The sequence below is a fragment of the Phacochoerus africanus genome, chromosome 2 (assembly GCF_016906955.1).
Source record: "Phacochoerus africanus isolate WHEZ1 chromosome 2, ROS_Pafr_v1, whole genome shotgun sequence".
Classification (NCBI taxonomy): domain Eukaryota; kingdom Metazoa; phylum Chordata; class Mammalia; order Artiodactyla; family Suidae; genus Phacochoerus; species Phacochoerus africanus.
In genome coordinates this window covers 43,678,520-43,693,230 of record NC_062545.1, presented here as the reverse complement: position 1 = coordinate 43,693,230, position 14,711 = coordinate 43,678,520, and the positions used below count along the sequence as shown (strand labels likewise).

Below are 14,711 nucleotides of genomic sequence, written 5' to 3'. Positions count from 1 at the left end.
TTCACCTCTGTTTCATCATGTATTTCTAAAAGAGCTTAAAAGTTACTTAACCATGATCACATTTAAAATGAACAGTAATAACAAATATCCTGTCAGTGTTCAAATTTCCTATAGTCTCGTGGACATATGTGTGTGTGTGTGTATATATATATATATAGAGAGAGAGAGAGTTTGAGTTAGGATGCAGTAAGTTCTTCATGTTGCAAGTGGTGGATATTTTTCCTAAGTTCTTTTAACCTACCGATTTTTTCTTCCTTTTTTCATTTTTATTGCAGTTTATCTGTTGAAGATTCTTTTTGTAGACTGTAATACATACAAATCACCTGGGCACTTGATTAAATGCTAATTCTGAGTTAGTAGCCTGGGATCAGCCTGAGAATCTGCATTTCTGACAAACTCTCAGTTGCTGCTGTCACTGCCATTCAGCACACCAAACTGAGTAGCCAGACTGCAGGTTATCTCTCAATCCGAGTTTGCTGATTGAATCTTTTGAGTATAATTCAATGCATACTTCTGTGACCTTTATATTTCTTAAATTGGTATATAGTTAATGAGCCTTGGTCAGATTTGGTTTCTTTTTGTTTTAATAGATACTATTTTGTTCATCAATCAGGAAGCACATAAAACATAATTCTTGATTTTCTCTTTCTCTTTTTTTTTTCTTTTTGCCAAACCCCTGTGGGATATGGAAGTTCCCAGGCCAGGGATTGAACCCAAGCCACAGCTGCAGTGACATCACTGGGTCATTAACCTACTGTGCCACAAGGGAACTGAACGTGTCTCTTTCTTTTCACTAGTAACTTGATCTTCAAGGCCTATATCCATTAATTTTTTAGAGGGTATACAATGTTGATATTCTCATTCTCTCATTTCTTCTTTGTTAGCTAGAATGTTACCATAAAGACCAATCTCCCCTTATCTACAATTTAGTTACCTAGTGGTATAGTTCATATAAGAATCCCAGGGGAAAAACTTTTTTTTTTTCAGTTCTTCTTTTTTTTTAATTATTTATTATTATTTTTTTTTCCCACTGTACAGCAAGGGGGTCAGGTTATCCTTACATGTATACATTACAATTACATTTTTCCCCCAGCCTTTCTTCTGTTGCAACATGAGTATCTAGACATAGTTCTCAGTGCTATTCAGCAGGATCTCCTTGTAAATCTATTCTAAGTTGCGTCTGATAAGCCCAAACTCCCGATCCCTCCCACTCCCTCCCCCTCCATTAGGCAGCCACAAGTCTCTTCTCCAAGTCCATGATTTTCTTTTCTGAGGAGATGTTCATTTGTGCTGGATATTAGATTCCAGTTATAAGTGATATCATATGGTATTTGTCTTTGTCTTTCTGGCTCATTTCACTCAGTATGAGAGTCTCTAGCTCCATCCATGTTGCTGCAAATGGCATTATGTCATTCTTTTTGATGGCTGAGTAGTATTCCATTGTGTATATATACCACCTCTTCCGAATCCAATCATCTGTGGATGGACATTTGGGTTGTTTCCATGTCCTGGCTATTGTGAATAGTGCTGCCATGAACATGCGGGTGCACGTGTCTCTTTTAAGTAGAGTTTTGTCCGGAGAGATGCCCAAGAGTGGGATTGCGGGGTCATATGGAAGTTCTATGGATAGATTTCTAAGGTATCTCCACACTGTTCTCCATAGTGGCTGTACCAGTTGACATTCCCACCAACAGTGTAGGAGGGTTCCCTTTTCTCCACACCCCCTCCAGCACTTGCTATTTGTGGATTTATTAATGATGGCCATTCTGACTGGTGTGAGGTGATATCTCATGGTAGTTTTGATTTGCATTTCTCTTATAACCAGCGATGTTGAGCATTTTTTCATGTGTTTGTTGGCCATCTGTATATCTTCTTTGGAGAAATGTCTATTCAGGTCTTTTGCCCATTTTTCCATTGATTGATTAGCTTTTTTGCTGCTGGGTTGTATAAGTTGTTTATATATTCTAGAGATTAAGCCCTTGTCGGTTGCATCATTTGAAACTATTTTCTCCCATTCTGAAAGTTGTCTTTTTGTTTTCTTTTGGGTTTCCTTTGCTGTGCAAAAGCTTTTCAGTTTGATGAGGTCCCATGGGTTTATTTTTGCTCTAATTTCTATTGCTTTGGGAGACGGACCTGAGAAAATATTCATGAGGTTGATGTCAGAGAGTGTTTTGCCTCTGTTTTCTTCTAGGAGTTTGATGGTGTCCTGTCGTATATTGAAGTCTTTCAGCCATTTTGAGTTTATTTTTGTGCATGGTGTGAGGGTGTGTTCTAGTTTCATTGCTTTGCATGCAGCTGTAAACTTGATTCTTTTCCTTTATTTACCAATTTTCAAAAAAAATAGTTGGTTTATAATATCTTCCAATAGTGACCAATTAGTTTCTTGATTGTGGTTGTTGTTATCGCTGTTGCTTTTAGATTCTTATGAACCCATGGATTTAAACCTATCTGATGCATTCCATCCATTTCAATTGTTATCTTTATATATGAAAGGCACTTCAAAATGGCCTCTGAGTCCTAGTAGTTTTTTATTGCTTCCTTGCTCTTTTGTATGACAAAGTATTCCATATTTGACTTGTATTACATTTCCTGACCCAGATCTGTAATCATCCACTTCTCCAAGATTATCATTTCTTTTGGCGGGAAATTTTAAGGTGATATTTTATAATGATAATCTAAGTGCTGTAGAGTTCATTACCAGTAGGTTAGTAGAATAGAAACTTTTTATTTCATAAATATATGCCTCAATATGTTCAAATGGAAATATATTTTAGAATATATGAGTATGTGTGTGTGTATTCTAAAAGTACACATTACACACTATTATTGCATTGCTCAGAAAATGCTGCCTTGTTTCTACTGAACCTCATTTCATTAAGATTATATAAATAAAATCATTTCTGATTTTTTTTTGTCTTTTTCTAGGGCCACACCCTCGGCATATGGAGGTTCCCAGGCTGGGGGTCGAATCGAAACCATAGCCGCCGGCCTACGCCAGAGCCACAGCAATGCAGGATCCAAACCACATCTGAGACCTACACCACAGCTCACGGCAACACTGGATTCTTAACCCACTGAGCAAGGCCAGGATCAAACCCACAACCTCATGGTTCCTAGTCAGATTCGCTAACCCCTGAGCCACAACAGGAACTCCTGATTTTTTTGATTAAATATACTGTGTAAACATAAAGCATCATTCTTAGAGTATTGAACGCTTTGCAGTAAAAAGTCAGGACAGACCTTGGACAAATTACTTAAACTTTTTTTTTTCTTTTTGGCTGTCCTGTGGCATGTGGAGTCTCCCGGGCAGAGAATCAGATCCGAGCCTCAGCTGCAACCCAAGCTGCAGCTGTAGCAACGCCAGATCCTTAACCCACTGTGCCAGGTTGGGGATCGAACCTGTGTTCCAGTGCTTCCAAGATGCCACCCATCCCTTTGTGCCACAGCAGGAAGTCCAAATTGCTTAGACTTCTAAACCTGAAAAATAGTTTCTTCCTAACATTGTTAATAGCAAAGCTATCATTTACCAAGTACTTACTGGAATCCAGAGACTTTTCATATATTCTCACTTAATTGGTATGGCAACATTTTCAAGTAACCAGTGTTTGCCCCATTTTGTAAATGAGTAAATTTTCCAAGGTGACACATCCGGTTAGGTGGCAGAGTCGGTACTTTAACACAGGTCTCTCTGATGCCATGCTTTTAACCTAGAGTGTAGGGTGGCAGTTAAATGAGAGAGTGAATATATGTTGCCTCTGGCTTTGTCCTGACAAATGGTGTTCAATGAAAAGTAAATGTCAGGTAGTAGAAATGGCCTTGGTAGATCTGTGCCTGACATTTGGATGGGAGATGGGAGTGTGGACAGGGAGAGGAGGCCGGCCAGCTTTTTGCTTGGCCAGGCTTCTGGCCCATTGACACTCCTCTTGCTAATTTCTCATGTTGGGTCTAACCTATGTGTCCACCATGACAGATGCTCTCATGTCAGAACTCAAGGTCAGCCCTCAAGAGTTCAGGCTGGCACCTTCTGTCATGTTGTCTTTTGAATATGCCCAGCAAGTAGCAGGAGTCTGGAAGCTGCCTGCTCTGGCCTCTTCCCCTTACAGCATGTGTCATTAGCCTCTACACAGCTCTTTGTTCAAAACAAAATTCACAAACCGACAGATTCATCTGCTAATGTCGGGAGGCATCAGAGCCAATTACAGGAAACTTTCAAAAGGCAAATAGGGTCACTTTTCACAAAATGGGATGAAGAAAAGGAAAATAGTCTTGTCATTAAAAAGGACAAATACATTTTCCTCTCAGCAGGCTTGCTCCAGGAAAATAGAGAGATTTATATTAGTACATCGTTTCATTATGACTGCTTTGTATAATTTCAAATCAAAGCATCTACCCCCACACACAGCCACCCTATCATTAACCATTTTGAGCTAGCGAACAGTATTTTCCATTGTAAGTGATATCTTTATAATGACAGAAAATTTAGGTTTAAAGCACAAACTTTTTATACTCTTTCAAGATTGTAAGTAATCACATACGTTGTTTCAAATCACCTGGAAAGGACACTAGTTGTTTGCTTTAATTTGAATTCAGACCTGGAGTGTTCTGGGGTCTGGTTTGCTGAGATGCACCTAATATGTACTTAAGTTCTTGAGAAAGAGAGGGACAAATTTAGTGGAGTTTGAGGAAAACCTACTGCAAAGGTTTAGTGGCACAATCCCAACACTACCCTTACCTCATACCAACTGTGAGAGTTTAGGCCAAACGAGAAAATTTAGAATCCACGCAAAACCATCCTCTCTCCTGACACCAACTGCAAGGTCAGGGGTGGTGGAGGAGGAGCTCCCAAACCCTTGTCAGTTTCTGAAATTTACTAAGCCTCACAGAACTCACCAAATGCTATTATATTCATGATTACAGTTATTACAGGGAAGCAGATTAGAATCAACCAAGGGAGGAAGCACAGAGGGCAGAATCCTTGAGAAGCACTAAGTCCCGGGCTTCCACTGTCCTCTCCCAGTGGAGACAAGACATGTTACTCTCCCAGCATCTGTATGTCCCAATACAGACAAAATATAGCCAACCAGGGAGACTTGCTAGAACCTCTGTGTTCAGGATTTTTATTGGAGCTCCTTTACTTAGGCGTGATTGATTGCCCAACTCGGTGATCTCAGCTGTGGTCAGCATGTGACGTGAAGCCCCTAGCCTAAATCACATCATTGGTCTTTCTGACATGATCAGCCACAACCCTAAAGTATGTTGTTACCCCAGGACAAATGGCAGAACTCTTTTTGGGGCAAGGTTAAATTCTTTACTACACAGCTGGGAAGTTTGGCATGAGGAAAGACCGGCTATGATAAAGATCAAGATAACAAGAGCTCTTTGTGAGGCACCATGTTAAGCATTTTACAAATATCTCACGTAATCCTCTCCAACACTCAGGGAGGCAAGGCCACCTAGTAATTTCAATCTATGGATGAGGAACATTGAGGTTTAGAGAGACTAAGTTGAACAACAACATCATTCTCCCAGAGCATGGGAGAGCCTGGATTAGAGCCCACAGCTGAAGGGCTCCAGTGCCCTGCCAATGAGAAAGCATAGTTGCCACATCCACAACTCCACAGGGAACCATGCTTCTTGTCTTCTTCTGAGAAGGCTGTCTCCTGGAGCTTGAGAGGAAAGGCCAGCCTGGCCAACTCACTATCTAAATCATAAGAGTGGAACTCTTGGGGAGACTTTTCAGAACAAGAGCCTGCATATATAGATAACTGCAAAAGAGCCAACAGACTTAAAATGTCTTCCAAGGGCTAGTTGCTCAACAAAAGGCATCAACTGGACAGGAGTTTGGAGTAGGAGACGTGCTTGATTTTAATGGGTTACTTTTTGGTTGCTGGAGGACATATACAAAGAAATGAATCTATTACAGCTAGAAATATGGGACAGTAGTATCAGTTTGTGTTTAATCATGCAATAGCATAACGTAAGATTTTCATGATTCCTCTTCCAGCGATCAATAGTGAATGTTTTGCCATGCAAGTAGGGGGACTCTTTTATAAGGTGTTCTTTCCAGGAGTATAAAATGGATACTCTAAATGTATACCTAGCCTTAAAATTCTGAATAGAGGTTGTATAGAAGAGTTATTTAGAGCTCATACACTATTTTCATTAATAAGTAGGGCAACCTGTAACACATAGATTTTGGACAACAGAGTTTAATAGTCAGTGCACAGTTTTCAGCTATGGACTTCTAGACAATCTTGAACTTTTAGAAAATTTCTTTAGCTGTCCACTTGTTGTAATTGCCTTTATGATAAAATCTAGGCAGACTTACTATCAATTTTTATGTTACTAGAAGAAGAAAATGTTAGGAATTGTGTTTTCCTTCTTCAGAGACATCAAGAGCACAGGGATTTTGCACATTTCAAAGAGTGTAGAGTATAGGTGTACCACATAAAATCATGTATCCTAGCTTCATAAAAGATGACAGCTTAAAAAAAAAAACAGAAAGTTTTCTAAGATTTAAGTGATGTTTCATGTTTAAAATGGTAATATACATCTTGAGAGGTTGAGATTTTCATTTTTACATTGTAACGTGTAAATGTTTTTGTGTCAGAAAGGTAATGGAGTTTGTAATTAAAACTAGAATATTTTAATTATCAATGCCAAAAAATGTAACTGAAAAAAATAAAATAAAATTTACTGTTAGGAAACCTATCTTATATACAATCATTTTTACATATATATGGCTTTTCTCTTATATTCATCTTAAAGTCACGGCTACAGAACCTTATGTGAGTATGATTCATTTTCATTGCTTTTAGATATTTTTCAAACCCTTATTAGGCATTTTTGAAAAGCAGCCAGATGATTGAATAGATTTTAAAGGTGTTCTTCCTCTCTCTTATGTTGGTAACAAGATCTTACATTGAGTAACTAATGTGTCTAAATCACTGTGCTAGGCATAGTTGAGGACATGTGAAAAAAGAGAAACAAGTGCTGAGAGGCAGCAGAGAATTGGGGAGAGCTTCAGATGGGAGGTAACATTTGGACTGAGTCTTGCAGAGGAAGTGGGAGCTTGAGAGAGAGGGGTGTGAAGGGAGTGAAACACGAACCAAGGTGGTATCTTTTCTGGATTTCTTTGAACTCTTCTGTGTGGTTTCCTCTTTTATGTCTTGCCCATCATGTGTAGCCTATGTAGTAAGAGGGATCTTGGAAACACCTCCTCAGAAGCTCCCACCCTGGAAAGGCCTAGCAGGACTAGAGCCCCGGGGACAAAGCCAGTTCTAGTTCAAGCCTTAGGAGGAAAGGGTGTGTTCACTCAGCCTCCACTCCCCGATCAAGTAGTGAGGATCTGCCCAGGGGAGAGGCATCAAAGTTGTGATCCTCAGCCTGCCTCTAGTCTGGGCAAACATCATATGCCGGCTGCGATGATGTGATCCATCACAATCACAAGGGTAGAGGAGGTGTGGTCAGAGCCCAAATGAGGAGTTAAGAGAGTTCATGTTCCTGGGCTTCCTCCACTCAGTATCCCTCACTCACAGTGAGCCAGTACTCAGTGGATTCAAGGATTCCAGGATTCAAGGATGCCAGGACCCCACCAATTGCTATCCTATCTTGTGGCATTAGATATTAGCTTAAATATGACACTCATACCACTTTAAGCTGCAGTGCCCCTATGAAATAATTGTTGCTGTTCCCATTTTATGGTAGAGAGATCAAGGTTCAGTGCCATTAACCAGGTTACTCAGCACCACTAACGTACATCAGGGGCCAAATCCAGGTCTGCTTGCTTCTAAGCCAAAACATTAAAGAACTGCCTTTTATGCCCTTCTTAATCTCACTCTCTGGCTCTAATAGTAAAAATGAATGAGACAATACAAAGCAAAATTTAATCTTCATCATTTGTCTTTGTTGCATTTCATCCTCACCCTCAGATTCACATTATGAAGTGCAATTGGTTGCAGTCCTTTTTTTTTGTGAACCATTTATATTTTCATTTCCTTATTATTAGTACATTTATTTTGTTCACTTTTCTGATGAAAGATAATTGTTTTGAATTCTATATCCTAACACTAAATTTCAGCTTTTAAAGATGAGTAATTAAAAATTCCATCCTAAGTCATGGCTTTTTTCAAATTCACTGATAAATATTTAATCTCTTCCCTTGGGGTGCTGGTAAAGGAAGATGGCATTATGGCTTCCAGTTGTGAGCCGAGGAGGTGTCCATTCAAGCAAGGGTCTTGCCCTCTGCAGGGGCTTTGCTTTTGTTGCAGACCCTCTGTGCAGTGCATGCTGAGTTCTGTTCTTTCAGAAAAGCACCATGAAGGATCACACCTCCCATGAGAGCCCTTAATGAAAATGCAGTCCCAAGAATAATGCAGCTTCTTGTTCCCTTAGTTGAATTCACCTCGTGTGCTGTCTCTCAACCCTTTTATTCTCTACTCAGACGACCACTGGGGGTGAACAAGAGTCCTATGAATCAAGGCTCTTCTGTGTTCCAGTTGCTGCCATGAATGTGGACCATGTTTCAGTCTTTGCATGGAAGTTGCCTTTTCCTTCATTCAACATTTATTAACTGCCACTAACCACCACGCTCACCCCACCCGATGTGTGACCAATGTTATAATAAGCCCGAGGCTTCAACAAGTAGTACAGCATGTAACAGTAATTCTTATAATTAGATTTTAAGCCATAAATTTGATTTAAAGCCTTATTTCACAAAGGAAACTCTGGCATTCACTTAGATCAGCCAGGGAGATATCAACTTTTTGATACCGAGCTGATAGTGATGGGATGTGTGCTTCTCTCCCTGAGCTGAACCAGTAGTGGACACAGGGCTTCACTGTGGGGCACTGGCAACTCCAGGGGTGCCATGCACATCGGCTTCAATGTAACAGGCAATCCCTGGGGTTGGCAATGGGGCACCCTGCAGGCGAGTTTGGTCAAGCCTGTCATGAGTGCTTCTTTAATAAGAAATTAATGACTCCTGAGGACAGACTTCTGAGGATAGCTATAACTTCAAATCAGTGAGGCAAAATAGTGCAGTATTAATGAGTATGAAGTTTAGTGCAAGATTGTCATAAGTTCAAATCCTGGCTCATCTGTGTGAATTTTCTGCAAGTTACTTAAATCCTCCAGGCCCTAGTTTTGTCATCTGTAAATAAGGTTACTAGAAATACATACCATACAGGGTTACTATAAGGATTAAGTTAATTAATATTTGTAAAGCACACGGACACTGCCTGATGCATAGTATCATATAAGTATTCGTTATAAAAATTAAAAAACACATTAGATTGATCATTCTGTTGATGCCTGGTAAAATGTGATAGGACTCACATGATCATCATTGTCAGTAATTTCCCTCTCTATTCTCAATTATTGCCATAGTTATTGTTGCTGGCATACTATGTTAGTTTAAATTAGAGTAACTTTTTAAAATGATGTTTTATCAACAAAATACTAGCAAAGCTAATCCAAATATATATTAAAAGGATCATACACCTTGATCAAGTATGATTTATCCCAGGGATGAATGGATTCTTCAATATCCACAAATCTATCAATGTGATACATCACATCGACAAACTGAAGAATAAAAACTATATGATCATCTCAATAGATGCAGAAAAGGCTTTTGACAAAATTCAACACCTGTTTCTTATAAAAACTGTCCAGAGAGTATGGACAGAGGGAACCTACCTCAACATAATAAAAAAACATATATGAAAAACTCAGAGCTAACATCATTCTCAATGGTGAAAAATTGAAAACATTCCCACTAAGATCAGGAACAAGACAGGATGTCCACTTTCACCACTATTATTCAACATAGTTTTGGAAGTCCTAGCCACAGCAATCAGAGAAGAAAAAGAAATAAAGGGGATCCAAATTGGAAAAGAAGAAGTAAAACTATCACTGTTTGCAGATGACATGATACTATACTTAGAAAAAGACAGTACCAGAAAACTGTTAGAACTCATTAATGAATTTGGGAAAGTTGCAGGCTGCAAAATTAATACACAGAAATCAATTGCATTTCTATATACCAATAATGAAAGATCAGAAAGAGAAATCAGAGAAACCATCCCATTTTACAATCACATCAAAAAGAATAAAATACCTAGGAATAAACCTACCTAAATATACAAAAGACCTATACTCTGAAAACTATAAATTGTTGATGAAAGAAGTCAGAGATAACACAGATGGAAAGATATACCATGCTCTTGGATTGGAAGAATCAATATTGTCAAAATGACTATACTATCCAAGGCAAAGAAGAAGTAAAAGGTGATCTACAGATTCAGTGCAGTCCCTATCAAATTATCAAAGACATTCTTCACAGAACTAGAACAGAACATTTTAAAATTTGTATGGAAACAAGAAACCCTAAATAGCCAAAGCAATATTGAAAAAGAAAAATGAAACTGGAGGAATCAAGCTCCCTGACTTTAGACAATACTACAAAGCTATAGTCATCAAAACAATATGCTACTGGCACAAAAACAGAAATATACACCAATGGAACAGGATAGAAAGCCCAGATATAAACCCAAGTACCTTTGGTCAACTAATCTATGACAAAGGAGGACAGACATACAGTGGAAGAAAGACAGCATCTTCATTAAATGGTGCTGAGAAAACTGGAAAGCTACATGTAAAAGAATGTAGAACACTATCTAATACCATATTCAAAAATAAACTCAAAATGGATTAAAGACCTAAATATAAAGCCAGACACTATAAAACTCCTAAAGGAAAACATAGGCAGAACGCCATTTGACATAAATCCCACCAACATCTTGTTTGATCCACCTCCTAGAATAATGACAGTGAAGACACAAGTAAACCAATGGGACCTAATCAAACTCAAAAGCTTTTGCACAGCAAAGGAAACCATTAAAAAAATGAAGACAACCCACAGAATGGGAGAAAATCTTTGCCAATGATGCAACAGACAAGAGCCTAATCTCCAAAATATACAAACAACTCATGCAACTCAACAACAAAAAACAAACAACCCAATTGAAAAATGGGCAGAAGACCTAAATAGACATTTCTCTAAAAAAGACATATGGATGGCCAACAGGCATATGAAAAAGTGCTCATATCGCTAATTATTAGAGAAATGCAAGTCAAAACTACAATAAGATACCACCTCATACCAGTCAGAATGACCATCATTAACAAGTCAACAAATAGCAAATGCTGGAGAGGGTGTGGAGAGAAAGGTACCCTTCTCTGCTGTTGGTGGGAATGTAAATTGGTACCACCACTATGGAAAAAAGTGGGGAAAAAAAAAACAGTGGGGAAAAAAAAGCAGGTACCTCAGGAAACAATACAGAGCTACCATATGATCCAGCAGTTCTGCTGCTGGGCATATATGTGGACACAACTCTCATTGAAAAAGATACATGCATCCCTATGTTCATAGCAGCACTATTCACAATAGCCAAGACATGGAAAAAACCTAAATGTCCATCAAAAGATGAATGGGTGAAGCAGCTGTGGTACATATATACAATGGAATATTACTCAGCCATAAAAAATATAAACTAATGCCATTTGCAGCAACATGGATGGATCTAGAGACTCTCATAGTAAGTGAAGTAAGCCAAAAGAAAAAGACAAATACCATATGGTATCATTTATTTGCAGAATCTAAAATATGGAGCAGGGAGTTCCCATTATGGCACAGTGCAAACAAATCCAACTAGGAACCATGACGTTGTGGGTTCAATTCCTGGCCTCTCTCAGTGGGTTAAGGATCCAATGTTGCCTTGAACTGTGGGGTAGGTCGCAGATGCAGCTCGGAGCTGGCATTGCTGTGGCTGTGGTGTAGGCCGGCTGTTGTAGCTCCAATTGGACCTCTAGTCTGGGAACCTCCATATGCTGAAGGCTTGACCCTAAAAAGCAAAAATAATAATAATAATAATAATAAATTAAAAATAAAATGAAATGAAATATGGAGCATATTATCCTATCTAAAAATAACAAGCAAATAAACAAACAAAAAACAGAAACAGATCATGGCCAAGAAGAGCAGACTTGGGGTTCCCAAGGGGAAAGGGGAAGGAGTAGGACGGGTGGGCATTTTGGGGGTTTTTTGGATGCAAACTGGTATATTTGGAATGGATGGACAATGGGATCCTACTGTATAGCACAGGGAAATGTGTGTGATTGGGTCACTTTGTTATACAACAGAACTTGAGAAAACATTGCAAATCAACTATACTTTAATAATAATAATAATAATAAAATTATATTTTACACATTTGTGACTACTTGCCTGCTCCACAGTTCTTTAAAAAGAATGTAAACAAAATTAAACTCTATACAAATTATAGAGATACCTAGGTACAGGGATGTTCTTTGATGCACTGTTCCTAACAGAGAAAAATTGGAAACAACTTAGATGTCTATCAGTAGGAGAGTGGATAAATTTTGGCTTATTCATAAAACATGATTATGTATCACTTAAAATCAATTACATTAATTCTCTGCATTAAAAATAGGGGTACATTTCTAGAACAACACTAAGTATAAAGAACCCTAGAAGAATGACATGTACAATACATACAATTAACTTTCATTTAAAAGCATACGTATGTAGAAAATATATAACAAAATCATGAACATGAAGCATACACAGCAATATCAAGATGGTGATTTGAGGAAGAAGTAAAGGGAATGGAATCTGGCAGGAACAGAAAGCGGGCTTCAGTTTCATTTGTAACATTTCCTTTCTCAAAAAAAAAAATCTGAAGCAAACATAACAGAAATTTAACATTTATTAAGTCAGGTTAGAGGTTACCTTATTATGTTTCTCTGTTCTTTTTATTTATATTTGAACATATTTATAATAAAAATAATAATAGAACCCACTTAAATGCCAAATTATAATTTTAAAGTTTCCACCCATAGATTTTATTACTCCTCCTAGTTAATTAAATTTTTTTCTTCAAAACATTAACATACCACCAATTGCGCTGGTGGTTTTATGGATAGCCCTGTTTCCTGAAGTTTAGAGAGCACTTTGGCACAAGGGCCTCTAAAGAATATATTTTCATTATTCTGGAAAGAATTTTAATGGCCTGTTGTACATCAGTGTTAATGAGAGTCATGTAGATAAATCCCTAAGCAGTTATTTTAAGGGTTGCATTTTTTGCTCAACCAAAAATAAAAGAGCTCTTTCTTGCCTTCCTGGGTAATTTTGCAAAGCAAGCTGTTGTATGTTTTCAGGTGCTTCAAATGAAATAAAATGGAAGCATTTTGTTTAGTGTTTTGCTTTCAAACTTCTTTAGCAGAACAGCAAGACAGCAAATCATTCTTTTGACTCTAATCTATGTAACTTTGAATATGTCATTGATTAGTGGAGCAAACAGCACCATGACCCAGATTTTCAGTGTCACATACACATTGAGATGTGACCGGTGTGCTCAGGGTTTAGCAATTCTCTGTTCATTGAGTAAATTAACTGGGACAATGACTTGTGACCTTAGAACTGCAGCTTTGTGATTCAGTATACCATTGACCTGGTTATGTCGTATGTATAGTGTATTATGTATAAAATGGTCACCAAATTAATTTATATCAGATGTCGTCTACATTCTAACTAGAAAGCAATTTTCATCATCTGGAGCATGAATGTTTGTAGTAGATACACCTTATTTTATTTTATAATTATAGTTGATTTACAGTGTTATGTCAATTTCTGCTGTGCAGCAAACTGACTAGTCTCTCTCTTCCACACACATAAACACACACACGCACACACACACACACATATACATTCTTTTTTTAATGTTGTTTTCCATAATGGTCTATTCTAAGAGATTGGATATAGTTCCCTGCACTATACAGTAGGACCTCATTTCTTATCCATTCTAAATGTAATAGTTTGAATCTATTAACCACAAACTCCCCATCCATCCCACTCCCTCCCCACCCCTTGGCAACCACAAATCTGTTCCCTATGTCTGTAAGTCTATTTCTGTTCTGTAAATTGGTTCATTTGTGCCATATTTTAGATTACACATATAAGTGATATCATATGGTATTTGTCTTTTTCTTTCTGACTTACCTCACTTAGTATGATAATGTCTAGTTGAATGGCATTATTTCATTTCTTTAATGGCTGATTAGTATTCCATTGTATATAAGTACCATGTATTCTTAATCCATTCATCTGTGAACATTTAGTTTATTTCCATGTCTTGGCTATTGTGAATAGTGCTGCTGTGAACATAGCAGGGCATGCATCTTTTTGAATATAGTAGATATATTTTAAACATTTCTATTTCAATGTTACTTAACATTGATGAGGTAATTAAACATGAAATGTGTTCATAGATTATTATTTATTGACTGCTCACCATGCACCATTGGTTTCTAGAGATAAAGTGATGACCAAGACAGTGCCACTCTTTTCCAGTTATTAATAGTCTAATGAGTAACAGAGGCAAGAAAACAGGCCATTCTAATACAGGGAGATAAGTACACTAAATATGTGGGATAAGAAAGAATGTTAAAGGAGCCCATAGTAGGAAAGCCCTGGTGGTAGAGTCTATGCTGATCCTTCATTTGAAGGCTGGAGGAAGAATAGTTTGTGCAGGGGCATCAGCACATGAAACGCAAGAGGAAGCATATTTTAGGCTAAATGTTCAGGTAACTTCTTCAGTATCAAGAGTCACCATTCACTCAGGGTTTCT

At 37.9% G+C, this 14,711-nt stretch overlaps 1 protein-coding gene across 1 annotated transcript in view; it reads left to right on the top strand.

Annotated features, from left to right (window-relative positions):
- Nucleotides 1-14,711, top strand: part of SLC35F1 (solute carrier family 35 member F1) — a 412,817-nt gene that overhangs the window by 320,370 nt on the left and 77,736 nt on the right. The gene's annotated exons all lie outside the window — the stretch shown is intronic.